General features: G+C 36.9%; 1 protein-coding gene and 1 pseudogene across 2 annotated transcripts in view; one reads left to right on the forward strand and one right to left on the reverse strand.

Annotated features, from left to right (window-relative positions):
- CNTN3 (contactin 3) overlaps positions 1-19881 on the forward strand; it is a gene marked incomplete at both ends in the record, with an annotated part of 265155 nt that overhangs the window by 7603 nt on the left and 237671 nt on the right. The gene's annotated exons all lie outside the window — the stretch shown is intronic.
- On the reverse strand, positions 17791-18585 carry LOC308418735 (annotated as a pseudogene). Its single transcript has one exon. The product of its transcript is annotated as an uncharacterized misc_RNA (transcript).

Genomic DNA, 19881 nt, shown 5'->3' on the forward strand with positions numbered 1-19881 from the left:
CTGTAACATCTACCCCATCCAGGATCTGTTGGAGTTAGTGAAGGAGCTTTGCCCTGCAGATCCAAAGCTGCAGGAACTCCATGACCCAAGTTAACAACAGAGTATCTGAGAGGAGTTCAAATGATGAGACAATATTGATGAAGTAGTAAAAATCAGAGATCTTGAGTGAAACCAAGGACTTATTAAAATGAACATTTGCAAGTAAAGATGTGTGGACAAAAGGGTGTGCTGTGGGACACACTGTGACACACTAGAAAGAGATTCCACAAAGAGATGTTTTGTTGTTGTTGTTGTTGTTGTATTTTTCTTTTCTTTTGTTTCTTGTAGCAGGGGGCATAAAATGGGTCAGGAGATAAGTGGGATTGGGTTGTAGAGACAAAACCCTCAAAGAATCAACAAAACGTCTTTACACAGATTGGGTGTGAAATAATATTTTACGTTTGAAGTTACATAAATATATATCTAAGTTAATTTCTCTGATTTTTTATTAGATAAAACATTGTGTTATATCATGAATAAAACTACATTTGGTGGTATAGTTTGAAAGAATGTTGTCAGGCCTAAAGATTGGTGTGTGCTACAATTCTAGCTTTGCTCTGGAATTTTTTTCCAATGGAATGTTAATAGGCTAGACTGGAAGGAAAATGCTATAGGTGATCATTGGAGGGTAGTGTAAATTATGTGTTTCTTTGTATTATTATTCTGGAGGGGGAATATGAAGAAATCCTATTTATGCACCCTAGGGCAGTAATAACAGATTTTTTTTAAAAAGCAGTTCCATCCAAGTTTATCTTGGTGAACATCTTGAGTAGTTATGAGTTACCTTCAGGAGCATGGATAACTCAAAAAGCAGCTGTATCACTAAGAAGCCTTCTGCAGGATTCGTGAGACTGATGAAATGTTGTCTTCTTCCAGCTTCTCCCTTTAGCAAGTGTTGTCTGCACATATAACTTTTGGGTGGGGCCACTGAGACAAGTAAATTTCTAAGTCCCAGAGTCTTGTACGTTTTGATCGTTACCTGAGGCTCAGGAGCACCCCTTCATCTGCAGGAGGGATTGTATAAGTTCTCAGGAAAAAGCTGTGCAGCAATGCCCAGCCAAGGGCAGTTGATGTACAATGGTAACACTAAAGATAACACCAAATGGTTACTCTAAGTGGGGAATAAGATTGTTAAAGGTTCGAAGCTGAGTAGGAAGATAATGAAGCAATTAGGCAAAAATAAATGGCACAGAAGGAGACAGATTTGGAATTGTTTATGGTATCCATAGTATTGAAGTGTCTGAAGAATGTTTGAAAGGCAGGAACTGCAATTTGTCTACAGAAGATTGGAAGTCTGTTTCTATATCAGCATCTAATGCTGTCATTGCAGGGGATCTAGGTGGAGAGGTCTTTATACAGTGAGTACAATATATAAAAGTAAGATTTGGGATACCTAATCAAAGGAGGAAGATCAGATTCTATGCTTTGATTTAGAAAGGAAGAGGGGCTGAATAAATATGTGGCAGGCTCTTCCTGTTCCTCATGTTTGAAGATGACAGAAAATGGCATATTTTTAGGATTGGAAGTAGAGAGATAGAGTGAGAGAATGTGCTGGAACTTGTGATTTGGAAGTCCTATATTATTGGAATGTATAACTTTAACAAATGTATTTTTGCATGTATGTATGTTATGTGTATGTATGTTCACATGTGTTCATCTGTGCACATACAATGTTAATATCAGGTGTCTTCCTTCATTGATCTCCACTTCATACACTGAAGCAAGACCTCTTATTTAAGTGTCAAGCTCAGAGATTCTTGGAGAGACTTGCGTAGCTAGCTTGCCCTGGGGATCTCCTTACTCTCCCCTTTTAATATCTAGGTTATGGATAGCTATCCTGAATACACAACTTCTACATAAATTTTGTCAAAAATTGTTTCTTAGGGTCAAGAAGCTATGATATGTGATGATGTGCAAAATATATTAATAACATTGAATTACAGTTATCTGAATATAAGCACATATATGTGTGCACATCCCTGCATATTTCTGGAGCTGGCTCCAGAAACATGTTTATATGTTTAGCTGCTTTGTCTAAGACACACAACTATTTATTAGCACAGACAGGACTTTCAGTAGATTGTCTGAACTTTTATTCTTGGTTTTAATTGCAAAAAGGTTACTATGTGTACTGTGTGCTGCAGATACTCTTACAGCAACATAGTGTATGGTTATTGCTTGATACTGAGTAGAGAAATGGGTGACACATACAAGTATTTAAGAGACAGCCCCTCCTCCCTGCTTCATGTGTATGTGTGTGTGTGTGTGTGTGTGTGTGTGTGTGTGTGTGTGTGTACATGCCTTCCTGCCTGTCTGCCTGTTTTTAGACTTTGGTGTATTTTGTGTATGTGAAGAGAAATATCAGAATATTTTTCATTTTGATTGTTTCCAGCTGTACAATGGTATCTAAACAAAAAGAAGCAGAGGATTCCTGTCAGGTTAAAAGGTTGTTTTTTGCAGATGAACCTGTTCTTAAATCAGAAATCGCAAAGACATTAGGCTGTTGGCCAGACCTTTCTTTGGTGTGGCTAACAAACATGTGTAACAGTGATCTGTGGTCTGTATGCAACATGGGGTAGCAGTGACACAAGTGAAAATTGCAAACTCACTGACAATTCTACAAGATGTTTTGGTGATGATATTGCTTGGCTTTTGAGTGTAAACTTGGTGAGTAAAGATGTCACATCATCATGTCAAAATGTTGAATGTAGCTGAAGGATAGATTTAGCTTGTACTCTAATGAAGTTCATTTTGAAAAGCTCTCCCAGTGGCTACTGTGCATACTGCCTTGTCTTGAGGAATAGACTTCTTGGAAAGCAGAAAAGGCATATTGTATATTGTTCATATAATTATGGCTCATATATTCTACCCATCTCTCAAGTTCTGGAAAACTAAGGACTTAAGACAATGATTTAAAGGAGCCCAGAAATTTTGATTTTACAAGCTTCCTCATTCCCTCCTCAATTTGGCAGTGACTCAGTCATCATTCAATACCATACAGTTTAATCTCCATGAAGGTCTGCATTTTCTGGGGTGAATTTTGCTATGAAATCTGGGTACTATTCCACTGTTAGATGGAATACAGACTTACTTCTGTTTTTCTAAGATTTTTGAAATTTACCTTGTGTCTTAGTGTATGGGCTATGTTTAGCTTAGTCTATGGGCAGCTGGGATGAATGCTTATTCTTTCCTGCTTAGGTGGAATATTCAGGAGAAATATTTTAGGTCGTTTTGGTCAGCTTCACTTATCCCCTGTCTAATTCAGTTATGTTTAATAAACTTGATTAAAGCATTGATAAATCATTGTTCAGTATTCTGTTAGCATTGCAAAAAAAAAATGCAAGCAGTGTTATATTACCTAAAATTGCAAAAAAAAAAAAAAAAAAAAAAAATCCTATTCTTATACGTGGCCACTAAATTCACTATCTTTTTTCAAACCTTTTATGACTACTGAGGAATTAAGCTATTTTCTCATCTTTGTATTTGTATTTATTTTTTGTTCACACTATCTGGGCTTAATTTTCATATTTTCCAGTATTTTGGAGACAAAACTAATATTGGTCACTGTCATTGAAAAGAAAACAATTTGTATATTTTAACTATAATAACAATGTTAGGGTTTTTTAAATTATTACTATTAAAGTGACAGTAACTCCTGTATATCATGCTGATTGGTGTTCCAAGTAGTCCTTGAGTGTACTTCTATAGGTTTTAGTGGTGGAGCATTGGTTTGGCTTCTTAACTTAATTTTTTTGCGTAATCATGGAAGTCCCAACATTTGGTTATAGTCGATATAAAGAAGCAAAGGGTTGCTTTGGGGGAGGGTAAAGTTTTTACACTGTGCTAATTCAGAATGTACACTCTCTGAATCTCTTGACTCTGTTCCAGCATTTAAAAAAAAATCTGGACAGCTTCAGAGTGTGTTGGCCTAAAGACATGGATGTTTACTCGGCCACTGTGAATTGCTGCTGATATCTATACATCATGTTTTGTAGGGATATGAACTCTATTTGCTTCTCCAGTTTTATGTACAAGGAGGAATTCTGAAGGTTGCTAATTAATGTTTAATATTAAGGCATTCAGGCAGTTTTTGGTTTTCCTGCTGCCATTGCAACATTGATTAGTGTCACCCGTGGGCATAAAAGCACTAATAAAATTATTGCATCACTCAAATAGCACCTAGATTCTAGGTGTGGCACTTCCTTGGTCTATATTTGCAACACCAAGGGCTCAGTTTGTTCTGAGAATGTTCTCAACATGCACAGCCATTTTGCATGCCACCTGGAGAGGTTCAAAGGCTCACAGCAGCATTTATGTGTGATTTTTATGTTAGAAGTTCTAAGTTTTCAAAGCAAAGCTCCATGCTTTTTAGTCTTCAAATAAACTTTTATAGTTGATTATCGTTTTACAGGATCATACTCATTGTGCTTACTTTCAGATGTATAGGAAGAATCTCCCATTCTAATAACATTTGAACCTGTGTAAGTAATACCCCAGTTCAAATGTCTGTAAAATATAGAGAAACGACAATAGATAGAATGCAATTGTGTGAGCAGTGTGAATCATTGTCTATTGAACAATATAGGGCATTAGTTCCTGGGTGAAAAATCAGGTTTTAACTGAAAGATATGATTCACAGTGGCATACATATAGCCATACCCGACTTTCTAAAACTTGCTTTGTTGTGACTTGTTGGGAGTTCAGAATATTCAGTATGTGGCAATATTTCCTATTTTAGGAGAATAGAAAAAATATGATTCAGCTCACAGCAAAATATATAAAACTACATAATTTCCAGATTCTTGAGGTCTCTGACAGTTCTTTACTCTTCATTATTTTGAGCTTCCATAGTACTGTGTAGAGAATAAATCCATGCAAAATTTTCATATTACATACTGGTTCATGGAGCAATATTAATATGCCCACCCATACTTTTTTGATGAAGTGTCTACCATCCACAAATTAATAGTCATCATTTATTTTAGGTATAATACTGAAACATATTCATTAAATAAGATAACTAAACACAGGTACATGTGTTTACATCCACATAAAAGAAAGCACAATTCCATCTAAATTTCTTTTCTCCCCCCCCCCCCCGCAGAGATACAGAGCTATGATGAATAAAGCCATTTATTACATTACCTTCCTGTAAATTACTTTCCTCAGATATAATTCAAAATTTGCTGCAACACTAAGCAAAAAATATGCATTAATGTCAAATTCCATTTATTTCAATGCTACAGAACAGCTAGTCTTCAAATCAAAAATCTTATCTCAGTCTAGTAATTTCCACTCTGCAGAGCTCAGTGTCTAGAGATGTTGGTTAGCAAACCTGCAGGGGAGGAAGCAGTGAGGGGAAGCCTTATCTGTTTTGATCCAGTATTACACTTGCTTCTAGTAGTAGATGCATTCCACCAAATCATCTAAGAATGATTAACAGACTTTTCCCAAACATTCTAGATGATAGGTATTTTTGCTTATTTTCAGTCTGTCTGACTGAAACATAACTATTCGGACCCAGCAGTTTCACATGAAACAAGTAACATGTGAGTGCTACTGAGCTCAAGTGATACTTGGCTTATAGACATGATAATTAGCAGTTCATGTAGTAGTCAAATGTCTTGAAATGTTATCCTTTTAATTCAACCATTGTCCAAAGTCAGTTTGCATACTGACATGACTTACTTCTCAGCACTCACCATCATAAAGCATGACTATATGTTTTTTTCTTTTGATTTTTTAAATGAGTACTTATGATGTTTTCAATTTCAAGGAATATTTTTATTTTTCTGGAATAGGACACAAAAGGCATAGATTGAAGTAGAAAAGACATAGCTGGCACTCAAATTATAAACGATGATGCTTTGGTAATATGTGCTGTCCAGTGTGCTGAGCTGAATTTCTGAGCAAGCTGAACTATTTGTATTATTGGGGGTTCCTTCTCTTTGAGCTTCCGCCTTTTTCACTGTTATTTTACACTCCAGATTTTATTGCTCTCTCCATTAAACCCTCCAACTGTTCCACATGCCATACTTCCTCCCTGCCCTCCTGTGTCCACGAAGATGTCCTCACCCCACCCACCCCACCAGTCCTCTTAACTCTCTGGGGCCACCAGTCTCTTGAAGGTTAGATGCATCTTCTCTGACTGAAATCAGATACAGCAGTGCTGTGCTGTATGTATGTTTTGGGAGCCTCATATCAGCTGGTGTATGCTGCCTGGTTGGTCATCCTATGTCTGAGAGATCTCAGGGGTCCAGATTAATTGAGACTGCTGGTCCTCCTACAGGGTCATCCTCCTCCTCAGCTCCTTCCAGCTTTTCCCTAGTTCAACCACAGGGGTCAGCAGCTTCTGTCCACTGGTTGGGTGTAAATATCTGCATCTGACTCTTTCAGCTGCTTGTTGAGTCTTTCAGAGGGCAGTCATGATAGGTCCTCTTTTGTGAGCACTCCTTAGCCTCAGTAATAGTCAGGCCTTGGGGCCTCCTCTCGAGCTGGATCCCACTTTGGTCCTGGTCCTGGACCTTCTTTTCCTCAGGTTCTTTTCCGTTTCCATCCCTGTAATTTTTTTCAGATAGGAACAATTATGGGTCAGAGTTTTGTTATTAATAAGCCTGTGGTTCACCTAACTGATTTCTTGAGGGTTTCAGTGTATTTTTCAAGATCCTTGCACTCACTTTATGTCTTGGAAGTACATAGCCATAGCAAGCATCCTGTAAGGACTGGAGACTGAAGAATCCTTGCAGAGAAGCTCAACCTTTGCCAATTCTGGCTTGTTTTAATGGCAAAGGCAGCTGCTACTTTCAAAGAAGTCATTAAAACCCAGAAATAGGCTCTGCTTCAGCACTCAGATCTGCAATAGATTACTAGTGGAGTGCTGTTGCCATTGAGAGTGCTATTATGTGTGTGTTCCAGCAAAGCTTCTCCTGTGTAGTACCACATTTACAGTACTCAGAATAGAGTGGATTGGGTGTACGTGACCTGAGCCCAAAATCTGCCAAACAGAAACAAGCAACTGATAACAGTAGATGCCTCTCTGAAGATACTGTTAAAATTTTTCCTGTATATTTTAAAAATACCATGTATATGACATTGAACTAGCTTCTCTGTGAAATGTAATTTTTATTGTGAATTATTTTATAGTATAAGACATGTTAGTTGGAGGAATAATACCTTGGTAAGAGCTGTAATCTAGAAATTTCTAATCAGTCTTTGATCAGCTAAAAGAATTGCAGACACACACAGAAGCTGATTTGCAGTTGGATGCTGGTTAACTAATAATTCTAATATATGCAGTTTGCACATGTGTAAGCGTATCTGTTAAATATCGATGCTATCTTCTGAAGGCATAAAGCTCAGGAATGGGGTAGGGGATTAAAAGAATATGATGGCCATATACCCTAATGAATATGTTGTGATGTTTAAGATGTGTAGACAGCCTTCTGAGAGTCCACAATGAAAACAGATGACTACTGAATGTTAATTCCAAGGAAGGGTGTTTGTAAAAATACCAGGGTCATCTCACAGTCCTCTTGTTGTTTCTATATTACTGCCAAATGGTTCTACACAATTAGAATGTATGTGGCACTCCTAGTTGAACTTTCTTTGTAGTCCCAAAGATCAATTATTTATAATCAGTGCCAGTATTAAAGAAAACTGTTACAATATCCTCTTCAACCCAAATCACCAATTTGTTGCAATATCCTCTTCAACCCAAACAAACCCATTCAATGAAAACACAACTCAGTAATTAGGAAAACAAGCTGTGGGTCTATTTTGGGCAGATGTTCCACTACACTCCCTATTCCCCTCCTAAGGTATTCCTTATCACTTGCTGTTAACCTTCCTCTGGTTCCCATTCTTTCCTTTCCTTCTTCTCCTCTGACTGCTCCTCTTCTGTTTTACTCCCTGACTCCTCCCCTTCCGTTTCCTCTCCTTTTCCCCACCTCCTCTCCCTGTTCAATCATGTATTGACTTAACATAAATCTAAAGAAAACAATACAATTATTTGATGACCAGTTTTGTTCTGGGGGTTTTGTGTGAACTTGAAGTTAAGTGTGTTAATAAATTCAGTGTATCTTATGTGGGACATAGTAATAAAATGGGCAATATTGACACTTGGGAACATGCAGTTTATCAAACAATAACATAACACTGAATAGAGGCAGCACTGAGATATGGTGTCATTTTATGTGACAACTTTGTGAGAACCCACCTTTTTTCTTTTCTCCCTCAGACTCCCAAGGAGGCATCATATCAGTGGGTTTAGGAAAGACTCATATTTTCAGACCCTTGAGAAAGTTTTACAATGCTGGTGGTTTAATATTTTTATTCATTGTTATGATTTTGTTTTATTTATAAATAAATCAATGTCGAAAACTCACTTGCAATGACACCTACTCCCCCAAAAGTAATAATAATTGGCAATGCTATAAGAAAGAGAAGTATGTGTCTGGACCAGAGCTAGTCAAACAGGGAATAAGAACATATCAGTGATGGGTGAGCAAGATGGCTCAATGGGGAAGATGTGTCTGCTTGAATCCTTAAATTTGTATCTCAGCTTCATGTCTGTCCCAAATGCACTGTAACACCAGAATTGTTGGAGTTATAAAGTGTAGCTCCAAGTTCATTGAAAGGACTTGTCTCAAAGGAATTAGGCAAAGAGTGGAATAGGAGGGTGACCACTGTCCTTTGATACCTACACATGCATCAGTACACCACAATAATGGGCATACTGGTGAGTGGTAGTATTAATATGTATTTTAGGACTAAGAAGTGGAAAATGATAAAGCTGGTTGAGTGGAAGGAAGTACAGTGTGATTAAATTTAAAAAATACAAAATAACAATAATAAACCCTGTTCAGAACAATTTAAGGATTTGTATTTTTTCACAAAACTCTTTTACTAGTTGTATATTTTGCTGCATATAAATGAATAGTGTATATCCAACAACTCATACCTTAGTCAGCCTTTAATTACAGACCACTTGAAAACCTTGAAGCAGTCTATGGGGAGTCTACGTATTTTGAGAAACTCCCTTCTTAAATAGTTGTAGACCCAATATGGGAAAGACTGCCTTCTCTATCATTGTTCCACATAACTTCATCTTATCTCAAAATATAGAACACAGTTTATTCCCTGTCAGCATTTAAAAATCAAACAACATAAAAGCAGGTATCTGTTTATGCAAGATGTGAGACAACGGAAAAATGGCTGCCCATTAGGGCTTGGAAAGTGGCTCATCAGGTAAGAGTACCCCCTGCATGTACAAGGATTTGAGATCAGATCTCAGCGCTCACACAACACTAAGTTACAAGCCACTGGATGTTAAAAGCTTCAATGATGGGGGTGGGGCACAGACACAAGAGGAGTGAAGTTCAGAGAGAGACCCTGATTCAGAGGAAAAAGAGAGTGACAGCACAGAACATCAGACCTACTCCTCTGTGCTCTGTGTGCACATGAGTACACACCCAAACAAGCAGGTGGAGTTAGCATGTTAAATAGATCATTAGACCACTGCAAACAGGACTTGAGTTGAGTGATGTTTCTTTCTTGGATAGCTGCAGAAATACAGTGAAATGTAACCAGTAGAGAGAATATCCACTTGCTAATTTCTCTATAATCGGTAATTTATAATAGGTTTTACGTTCTTTAGAATTACGTTGTCATAGAAACAATGACCTTGAACTACAGTTTGATTGAGCACATTGTCCAAACACATGAAGAGAATAGTATTTAGGCTCCCCCAAAGCTTTGACCCAAAGTTGTTGAAAAGAAAACATAAATATAAAAATTAAAATTGTAGACGTAAATCTTAGACATTAAGACACTAAAGACATGTTTCAAGAGGAACTGATTAATGAACTTTTCTTGCATGATGTAAGTCTTATTATGAACATTTCAAAGATCTCCAGTTAAGGCTGTTGTAATAGGGAATGGGAATGCATCTGTTTTCTTTCTAATAAATTGATCGTATTGTATACTCTTTGTATACCACACTGCATACCTCACAACAGCATCTTCCTCCTCCTTCTCGTTCTTGTTATCTTTCTTCTTCTCTATCTCCTCCACCTCTTCTAAGTGGAATTTGCTGTTAAACCCCACAGGAGGAGTTAATGGATCTGAATAACTAGAGATCACATTTATAAGACACTGGCACACGTTTAAATAAAGCCTCACAGAACAATGGAAACTATGAAGTTTTCAAAAGCTCAACTCCTATCATTTTGTTCTCTTATCTCTCCAAATGCTTTATTTTTATTTTACAATATGATATTTGCATTGATTAGTACCCTTCTTCTCAACTGCAAAGAAACTTCCAACAAGCAGAACTCGCAATTGAATTAAAATCATACTATGATAGGCTGTCCTCAGAACTCTTCCACATTCTTTAATTCTCTATCACTGTTATTCAGATTGAATAGCAGTCTTTGAGAATAAATAAAATATTTCATCATTATCAGGGCAGACTTCCAGCATCCAAGTAACAGATTGACGTACAAGTCATTCAATTTAGCAGTTTAAAGACTTACTACTTTATATTGGTGCCAAGCTTGCACAGTGTCCTACAGAGTGTATGCCACATTGCAGCACTGTTCTAATTACCTAATTGCTTCCTAACGTTTCATTTGGGAGGTAAACAAATACGTTAATACTGAAAAGCATTTCCATTTCTTTCTTATTTCTCATCTTAAGCATGCTGAGTTGCCATCTTCTCCTACTCTGGTATATTCATTATGGTATACATCTTAAATATATGTGTTCATATGCACATATAAGTTTATACACATTTAAGTATATATGTACCTAAATGAACTCACGTGTGTCTAAATGATGGTGATAACTACCATTACTTCTTTCCAATTCTTTAAAAAAATAATGAAGAGTCAGGGAGAATTGTGTCAAAGTAAAGCGGATAGCAACAAGACACCCTTTATTTCCTGTTATTTCACCTTCCCTTTTTGTGTGTGTTTTTGTTTCTTTTTGTCATGCACTGAAACTTGCTGTCTCACAATCTCCATTGTATCAAAGCTACTCTAATAGGACCTTCTTTACAAATGACATTATTCTAGTTATGAATAATTTTGTCCAAGTTGTAAGGTTGTGGTTCAATCATCACAATGATGTCCTGGTAAAAGATGTGAGTTTGAGCTGAGGGAGAGACACACAGAGAAGATCAAAAATGACAAGAAGAACAGATGAAGATGCACAGTGCCAAGTAGAAATACAGATCTTGCCCTTATGGCCTCCAGAAGAAGCCAGCCCTGACACTGCCTTGCTCTTTGGCTTACAGCATCAGAATTTGGATACAGCAGAGGCTATAGGACAGTTGACTGCAGGACCTTGTTCATTATGAGTAGTTTTTCAATTGCTGCATGCATCTTACAATCAGAAATCTATCACAGACAAGTATAATACCAAGATTAGCGAGCTTATCCTCTTATAAATTTGAAATATATAATGAAATTTACTTTGGTCATTTTTTTTCTTAAAATAGATGTACAATACTAGAATGCAATAGTGTGTCTTATAGCTAAAAACTGTCTTCATCTTTATTTTTCTTCTACTGTAGAATAACATGGCCCAGAAGAACTCTCATCTAATTGGTAACATACTCTTTTACCCTCTTTAGCCAAAGCTAGTGTACATTCTGTGGAGGATAGGAATCTAGAAAGGAAATGGAATAGTGCAATTCTGGTACATGTCTCTTACATTCTGCTTTTAATGGTATTGCATTCCTGACTCCCTCTGAGAATGTTTGTCTTCATTGGAAACATTATCCTTTTTCTCATGTAGATAGCAGAAAGAAAGAAAGAAAAGAGAGAAAGAAAGAAAGAAAGAAAGAAAGAAAGAAAGAAAGAAAGAAAATAACAGCAGGGCAGAAATGGAATATGTTCTCCATTCCCTGGGAATTTCAAAGGTAACATTGATTCTCTGAGGGATGTCATCTCTTTTAGTGAAGGAAATGTAACAGCATGAAATCCCTTTTCTGTTTTCCTTTGTCTGTCTACATAAAAAATTGTATGACACATGACCATTAGAATTGATCGGGTACAGTTTGATCTTTTATGTAACATTACATTAAGAGCCCATAAAGCTTGTATCTACATTAAGAGGCACTTTTCCCCACTTGCCTGTGGCTGTTAGGGGCAAGAGACGAGGATGGAGAACACCTTGGGGTTGGAATTTTGGATTTAGTAGTCTCATTCAGCAGTGTTACACATCCTTTGTCTTAAGTTGTAAAGTGAGTAATGTGGCTTTGCAACCAGGCTAGCATATAAAAAATGTTTCTGTCACAAAATGTCAAGTTCAACATCAATCTAAATGTTGCATCAAATACATTTAAGCAGGTAAGAGGCTACTTTCTGTTATACATCAGGTTTTTGTAGATTGTTATTAATATACACATGAGTAAAAAATACATTCTTTTGAGAATCAAAAGTAATTGAACATGCTGCACATTCCTTTATGAATAGCCGAACATAGAGCTTGATCCTTCTAAGTTTATGTTCCTGACAAGAGTTTAGAACTGCCTGCCTCACTTCCTCCTTAGCATGAATTTTATTCAAATGCAGGAGACCAAGTGGCTTTTGTCTGCTTTCTAAGCATAAAGCATGAACTAATCTGTCATATTTTCTTATTAATTTCTATTTAGTTCTTAAGACTTGGAAGCTTCCACATAGCCATTGATTGCTTTGAAGTCCTTCAGGATCTTTATATTTCTGACATGACTGTTATGGTCTCAAAGTTCTTAATTTCAGGGTCATCACAAACCAGCAAAAGCAAGTGAAAAAGCAAGCTAAGAGATCATTTTTGCCTGACTCTATTTTGGACAGAGTGATGTTTTGCAATTAGACACAAATCAAAATCATAAAGGTTTATATCAGATACACAGTATCACACAATAATCTGCTTTATAATTCTTGTCCAGGTACTTAGCCTTTCTGGGTCTCCCTGGTTTGGAGAACAAATCATATCAAAGTTGGGAAGGTAACACCAAGACATAAAATTTTACTTTATCATCTATCAATTTTTAAAATGTTATTTTATCACTAAAGAGGTATTGAAAGTAATATTTCATATATATTTCAAATAACTTCAACTGTTTATACAATCTAGACTAATGTTGAAGGTTTGACATATTCCAGAAACTATGGTACAGCAATAGCTTAGATGCAGATTATTAGCAATCACGTAGATATTCATTGACCCATGCTGAGCAATAGCACATCTTAGTAAACACATTGCAAGTTAAAATGTGCCAGCACACCATTCTACTGATCATCTGGTATAGGAATAAGATGCAATAGACATTGTTTAATCTTGAAATTTTAGTTCAGCCTCAAAGCTGAGGCTCGACGCTGAGGCTCAGCTTCATAAAAGATCAGAATCTCGACTTCCAATTTCAATCTCTACTGAATACATGCTACTTCTGTATCACAGTAAACTTAAAGATGGAAGAGACACTGAGAGTTTGTACTGTGTGTAGTCTAAGGGCTACAATACATAATTGCAATACGTAATACCTTAAGGTAAGAAAGCTTTTTTGTTTGTTAACACCTGTGTACTGGACTTTGTCTTTGCCAGCAGTGTAACATATCTTTTTTCCCCTTCATTTTCTTTTTATTATAGCATCTTTACTTAATTGACAGCAAGCAGAAAATAAGCTGGGTCTTGTTTTGATCCAAACATTGATGCTTTTAAGGTTGTACACAATATTGTTAAAAAGAACATATAAAAATACCGTTTTAGACGCTTCTATAAGAAAGAAAATACAAAGTTTAACCCCACAACTTTCCTTTTTGCCAGAACTGCAAACTACTGCTACAGTTTTAAATAGACTTTGTTGTTTAAACTATACATCCAGGAAAATCTAAAGAAATGTGCATATAAGTGATTGCATAGCAGAACAAGGACATTAACTGCAAACAGTAGAGAAACAAAAGTTAGAAATACTATTAAATATACAAAGGTTCTAGAATTAATCTTCCAAACACACTCCACAAACAGTTCTTAAAGTCATCTTTTGTTGATTTTTAAAGGACTAGATTTTTAAAAACAAAACTGAAAGAAAAAATAAGGAAATCCTCTAGGAGGATCACCCCCCACAGTATCTCACTCACATCTGTAAGCAAGGAGTCTAAGATCTCAGAGATACTCGCTTTGTATTCTGAAATGACACCAGACATTTCAAGTCACTTTATTGCCACCAAAACAACTTGAAGTACTATAAATTATAAATATTTAAGGGTATCATGTTGATATTTTTTAGTCATGTCCTACCTTACCAAAGACTGATGTGGATTCTGCTTAAAACTTAACTTTTCCCAAAAACTTCACGGCACCACAGAATCACCTAGGAGTGTCATCTTAACTTGTCTCACATGAATAAACTGAGGTGTGAAGGGCAAGCCTCCCCTATGAAGAACAGGCAGATTTTGATACAAATGCACATGTCAAGTACTGTGAGCATCAAAATTCTGTTTGTTTTACACTATACATGTAAACAAACAATGCATTTCCCAACAGTTTACTTGTTAATAACAAAAAACAAACAACAAAACCCCTAAATAACAAGGATCAATAGTTAAATTTTAGATAAACTATCCTAAGAACAGTCTTTTACCCTTAAAATGATTTCTGGTATCATCGACACACTGAAAACTTAAGGGGGAGGTATTGCCCTTATGTTTTAATGTTTCACATCTTAGAAACCAGCAGGGATCGAGGTGGGGAAAGCAGTGAAGGCTCCATGTTTCAGTGAAAAGGTCAACCATCCTGAAAACACTATGTAACATTGGCATCAATCCCCAGACAGTGGAGTTAACAGAAAAACTATTTCACATTGCATCATAAATAATCTCATGGGCTTAGACATCTTGACAAGACAAGGGTCCACCCTGAACCTAAATGTGTCTGAGCAGTCAGTGTTGTAATGTGGCTGCCACTTCACTTCTGTATCACTCTATCTTATTAGCAAGCTACATTTCTAGGTTAACAGTTGTACTAAATATGAATATGAAAATTTATTTAATAAGACAAAGTTGCAAATTATGGTCGCCAACACCTTTTCACCAAATACTTCAAGCATAAAAAATGAGAATCTTTACAGAAATATACAGAGACACCACAAATTGGTAGCTATCCATAACATTAAACAGACTAGACTCTTAAGAGTGGCTTCATCTCTGTGATGCAGGGATCTTTTAAAATACTAGTATATGGAAATCCATCAAAGAATCCACCACATAAACAAACTCAAAGGAAAAAAAAAACCTGCATGGTCATCTCACTAAAAGTTGAGAAAGCATTAGACAAAATTCAGCACCCCTTCATGTTAAAAGTCTTGGAAAGAACAGGAATCCAAGGCCCATACCTAAACATAATAAAAGCAATATACAGCAAACCAACAGCCAACATCAAACTTAACAGTAGGAAACTTGAAGCAATCCCACTAAAATCAGGGACTCAACCATGCTGCCTACTATCCCCCTACCTATTCAACATAGTACTGGAAGTCCTGGCCAGAGAAATTAGACAACAAAAGGAAATCAAAGGGATACAAATTGGAAAGGAAGAAGTAAAAACATCACTATTTGCAGATGACAGGATAGTGTACCTAAGCAACCCCACAGATCCACCAGAGAACTCCTACAGCTGATAAACAAGTTCACCAAAGTGGCTGGATACAAAATTAACTCAAACAAATCAGTAGCCTTCCTATACTCAAAGGACAAACGTGGAGAAAGAAATTAGGGAAAAGGTACCCTTCACAATCGTCATAAAAACTATGAAATACCTTGGTGTGACTCTAACTAAGCAAGTAAAGGACTTGTATGACAAGAACTTCAAACCTCTAAAGAAAGAAATTGAGGAGGATCTCAGAAAATGGAAAGATCTCCCATCCTCATGGATTGGAAGAATCAACATTTTAAAAATGGCCATCTTACCAAAAGCAATCTACAGATTCAATGTAATCCCCTCAAAATTCCAACCCAGTTCTTCACTGAGTTGGAAAGATCAATGTGCAATTTCATTTGGAATAACAAAAGACCTAGAATAGTGAAATCCTTACTCAACAACAAGAAAACATGTGTGGGAATCACTATCCCTGACCTCAAGCTATATTAAAAGGCAATTGTGCTGAAAACTGCATGGTACTGGTACAGAAATAGGCACATGGATCAATTGAATATAATAGAAGATCCAGAAATGAGCCCTCACATATATGGTCATCTGGTTTTTGACAAAGGGGCTGTAAACATTCAGTGGAAAAGGGACAGCCTATTCAACAAATGGTGTTGGTCCAACTGCCAATCAGCATGCAGAAGAATGAAAATAGACCCTTTCTTATCTCCTTGTTCAAAGCTCAAGTGCAAGTGGATCAAAGATCTCCACATTAAACCAGGTACAGTGAAAGTATTAGATGAGAAAGTAGGGAAAACCTTAGAACTCATAGGCACAGGAGAAAATTTCCTAAACAGAACACCAATAGCTAGAGCTCTAAGGTCAAAGATTAACAAATGGTACTTAATGAGATTGCAAAGTTTCTGTAAGGCTAAAGACACTATCATCAAAAAAAAAAAAAAAAAAAAAAAAAAAAAAAAAAAAAAGGCAACCAACAGAGTGGGAAAAGATATTTACCAGCCCCATATCAGATAGAGGCCTAATATCCAAGGTATACAAAGAACTCAAAAAGCAAGATCCCAGAGAATCAAACAACCCTATTAAAAATGGGGTACAGACTTAAACAAAAAGTTCTGAATCGAGGAATATCGAATGGCTGAGAAACATCTAAGGAAGTACTCAACATCCTTAGCCATCAGGAAAATGCAAATCAAAACAACCCTAAGATTCCACCTCACACCAGTCAGATTGGCCAAGATCCAAAACTCAGATGACAATAGATGCTGGCAAAAATGTGGAGAAAGAGGAACACTTCTCTACTGCTGGTGGGGTTGTAAACTGATACAACCACTCTGGAAATCAGTCTGGCTGTTCCTCAGACAAATGGACAAAGTACTACCTGAAGACCCAGTTATTCCACTTCTGAGCATTTACCCAAGAGATGCTCCAACATACAACAAAGTTACATGCACCACAATGTTTATTGCAGCAATATTTATAATAGCCAGAAGCTGGAAATAACCCAGATGTCCTTCAGTAGATGAATGGATACAAAAATTGTAGTACATTTACACAATGGAATACTACTCAGCTGTCAGAAACAATGACTTAATGAAATTCTTAAGAAAATGGATGCATCTAGAGAACATCATCCTGAGTGAGATAACCCAGTCCCAAAAGAACAGACATAATATGCAGTCACTGTTAATGGGATACTAACCGTCGAATGCTCTGAAAACCCTAGAAACAACTCACAGACTGTTTGAAGTTCAAGACAAAAAGAATATATTTTAATTAAAATAGAACTGTATCACATCCCGCTTTCCTTCCTACAGCCTCTCCCAGTTTCTCTTATATCCCCTCAAATTAATAACCTCTTTTCTATATTATTGTTACATATATACATATGTGTATGTAAATGTACCCACAAATACTTAATTACAACCTTAAAAATGTATTCGTATACTTTTATGCAAAAATTGCTTAAAATTTGTACATTTATCTTTGTTTTTCAAAATAAAGTTTAAAAAAGCATTATTGCAACATTTTACTCCTGATAATTTAAGTATACCAAACTATGAGTAAATACATGATACATGCCTAGAAGTATAGTGATTTATATTATCAGTGGCCACTGGACTTGGTACTAATCCAAGACCTCGATCTAGATTTTGACTTAGACCTAGACTGTGATCTTGACTGAGATTTGGATATAGGTAGTTCTTTTTTCCTTGATTCCTTTTCATATCTTGAGCCATAATATAATAACTTATAATGTGTTTTGAAATCTGTTTTAGAGGTGCCTCTACTTTTGCTTTGAGATGCAGACCTAGAACGTGATTTAGCCTTTATTTCCTTTTTGGGCTGGGACTTGGACCATGATCTTGAATTGGATTTAGATCTTCAAAAAGATCGATTTCAGTGTTTGAATCTATCGCTGTCGGAATGGCTTCAGCTACACCGTGGTCTTCCAGTCGGTCTATTTCTAGGAGTGTTAGATCTCCTATAGGTATAATCAAAGGAGCGATTCCTTGATCTCCTTATTTCATAAATTCGGCTTCGAGAACATCTATATTGGTCATAATTGTCATTTCGTGAAGAGCTGTATACATTCCTCCCTTCCTTGGCTTTCATTTGATTTGGTGTCTTTCGATCCCCTTGTGCGAGCTCTATTTCAATTTAATGATCATAAATCCATTTTATGTCCAAATTATATAAAGCATCTTCAGCATCACGATCATCCTCAAATTGAACATATGCAAATCCTCTTGGACTTCGTGTGTAGACATCAAGTGGAACATAAACATCTACTATTGAACCATAACGACCAAATTCCCGATGTAAATCTTCAGACCTGGTGTCGTCTGCCATGTTTCTGACAAACAGAGAGGGGTTGGGGGTGCGCAGGTATCGGGACATGAAGTCGTCGGGACTCTAGGCCAGCGGCACTAATGGGCTCGGCAAACTGTCCACAGCTCTGGCGGTGGCTCACATCCACTCACCTCGAGAACAATAAATGTTTAGCATTAGAACTTTCTAGACACCAGCTGTATCTCTTCTTTAGTGGGCTTTAGAACCTATGATTTTTTAAAACTAAATCATAATTGTAAGTATAACACCTTTAATGACTGTAGTGCTACAGATCAGAAAAAACCTTAGACGTGCCATTATGAGTGGCTTCGGGGACTTGTTATACTGGCCTGACTAATGGTTATCTAAGTGTCTAGATTCAGTCTCCAGTTCAGTTCGATAACATGGGACTCAAGTCATTCACACATAACCACGTTTGGTCATTCAGGCAAGACTATTCTCCAACCAATATGTTGGCTTACCTGACAAAGACGGTACAACTATTATAGAAAACCTCTCCTTATAGTGGTTTAGATAAGAATGTCCCCCATAGGTTCAGATATTTGAATACTTGTTTCCCAATATAGAGTACAGTTGCAGAGGTTTACAAGGCTTGGCCTTGCTGCAGAAGTACATCGCTGGTGGTGGGATTTTCTTTCACCAGCCTGCTCTCTTTAATTTGTGTTCATGGTTGAGGGTATGACCTCTCTTAACATCCTGCCATGGCCACCATGCCTGCTGCCGCTGCCATGCCTCTTTGACACAATGGACTGTTATCTCTCACAAACCATGAGCCAACAGAGACATTTTCATTTTCAGCTGCTCTGGTCAAAGTACCTTATCGTGAAAACAGAGAAGTGACTAATAGACCACAGGAAACCAGAACACAGGGATAAGCTATGTTGTGCTTTATCTCACAGAAGCCTGGGGCACTTCCTAGAATTAGAATGCCAAATGCTTCACAGAAAAGGCAAAGCTGTGTCTTTACATGAGCCATGAAGTAATTTCTTCTGCACTGTATATACTGACATTGGGAAATGTTGGGTGAAAGGGCTTATGTAACCTAACCATTCTTAGCTTAGCTTTCTTATTCTGTACACTGGACAGAATGAAGTACTCATGCTCAGAGAAACTTGGTAGTTAAATATTGCATCAGGGAGATGAGGATTCATCCCAAAGCAGAGTTACTCATATGTCCTTCATTGTAATGATTGTTGTAGTTTTCATGTTGTAGGTTTATGATTCACATTGTTCTGGCAGATATGTCGATTTGCATTATGGCTGTTTGAAGCATATAAAAATGTAAGTTCTTCCTTGCAGAGGCTTTTGAAGCTAATCAATCTCATTTGGCTGTGGCTTACATTT

The sequence above is a fragment of the Micromys minutus genome, assembly GCF_963924665.1.
Source record: "Micromys minutus genome assembly, chromosome: 3".
NCBI classification, from domain to species: Eukaryota; Metazoa; Chordata; class Mammalia; order Rodentia; family Muridae; genus Micromys; species Micromys minutus.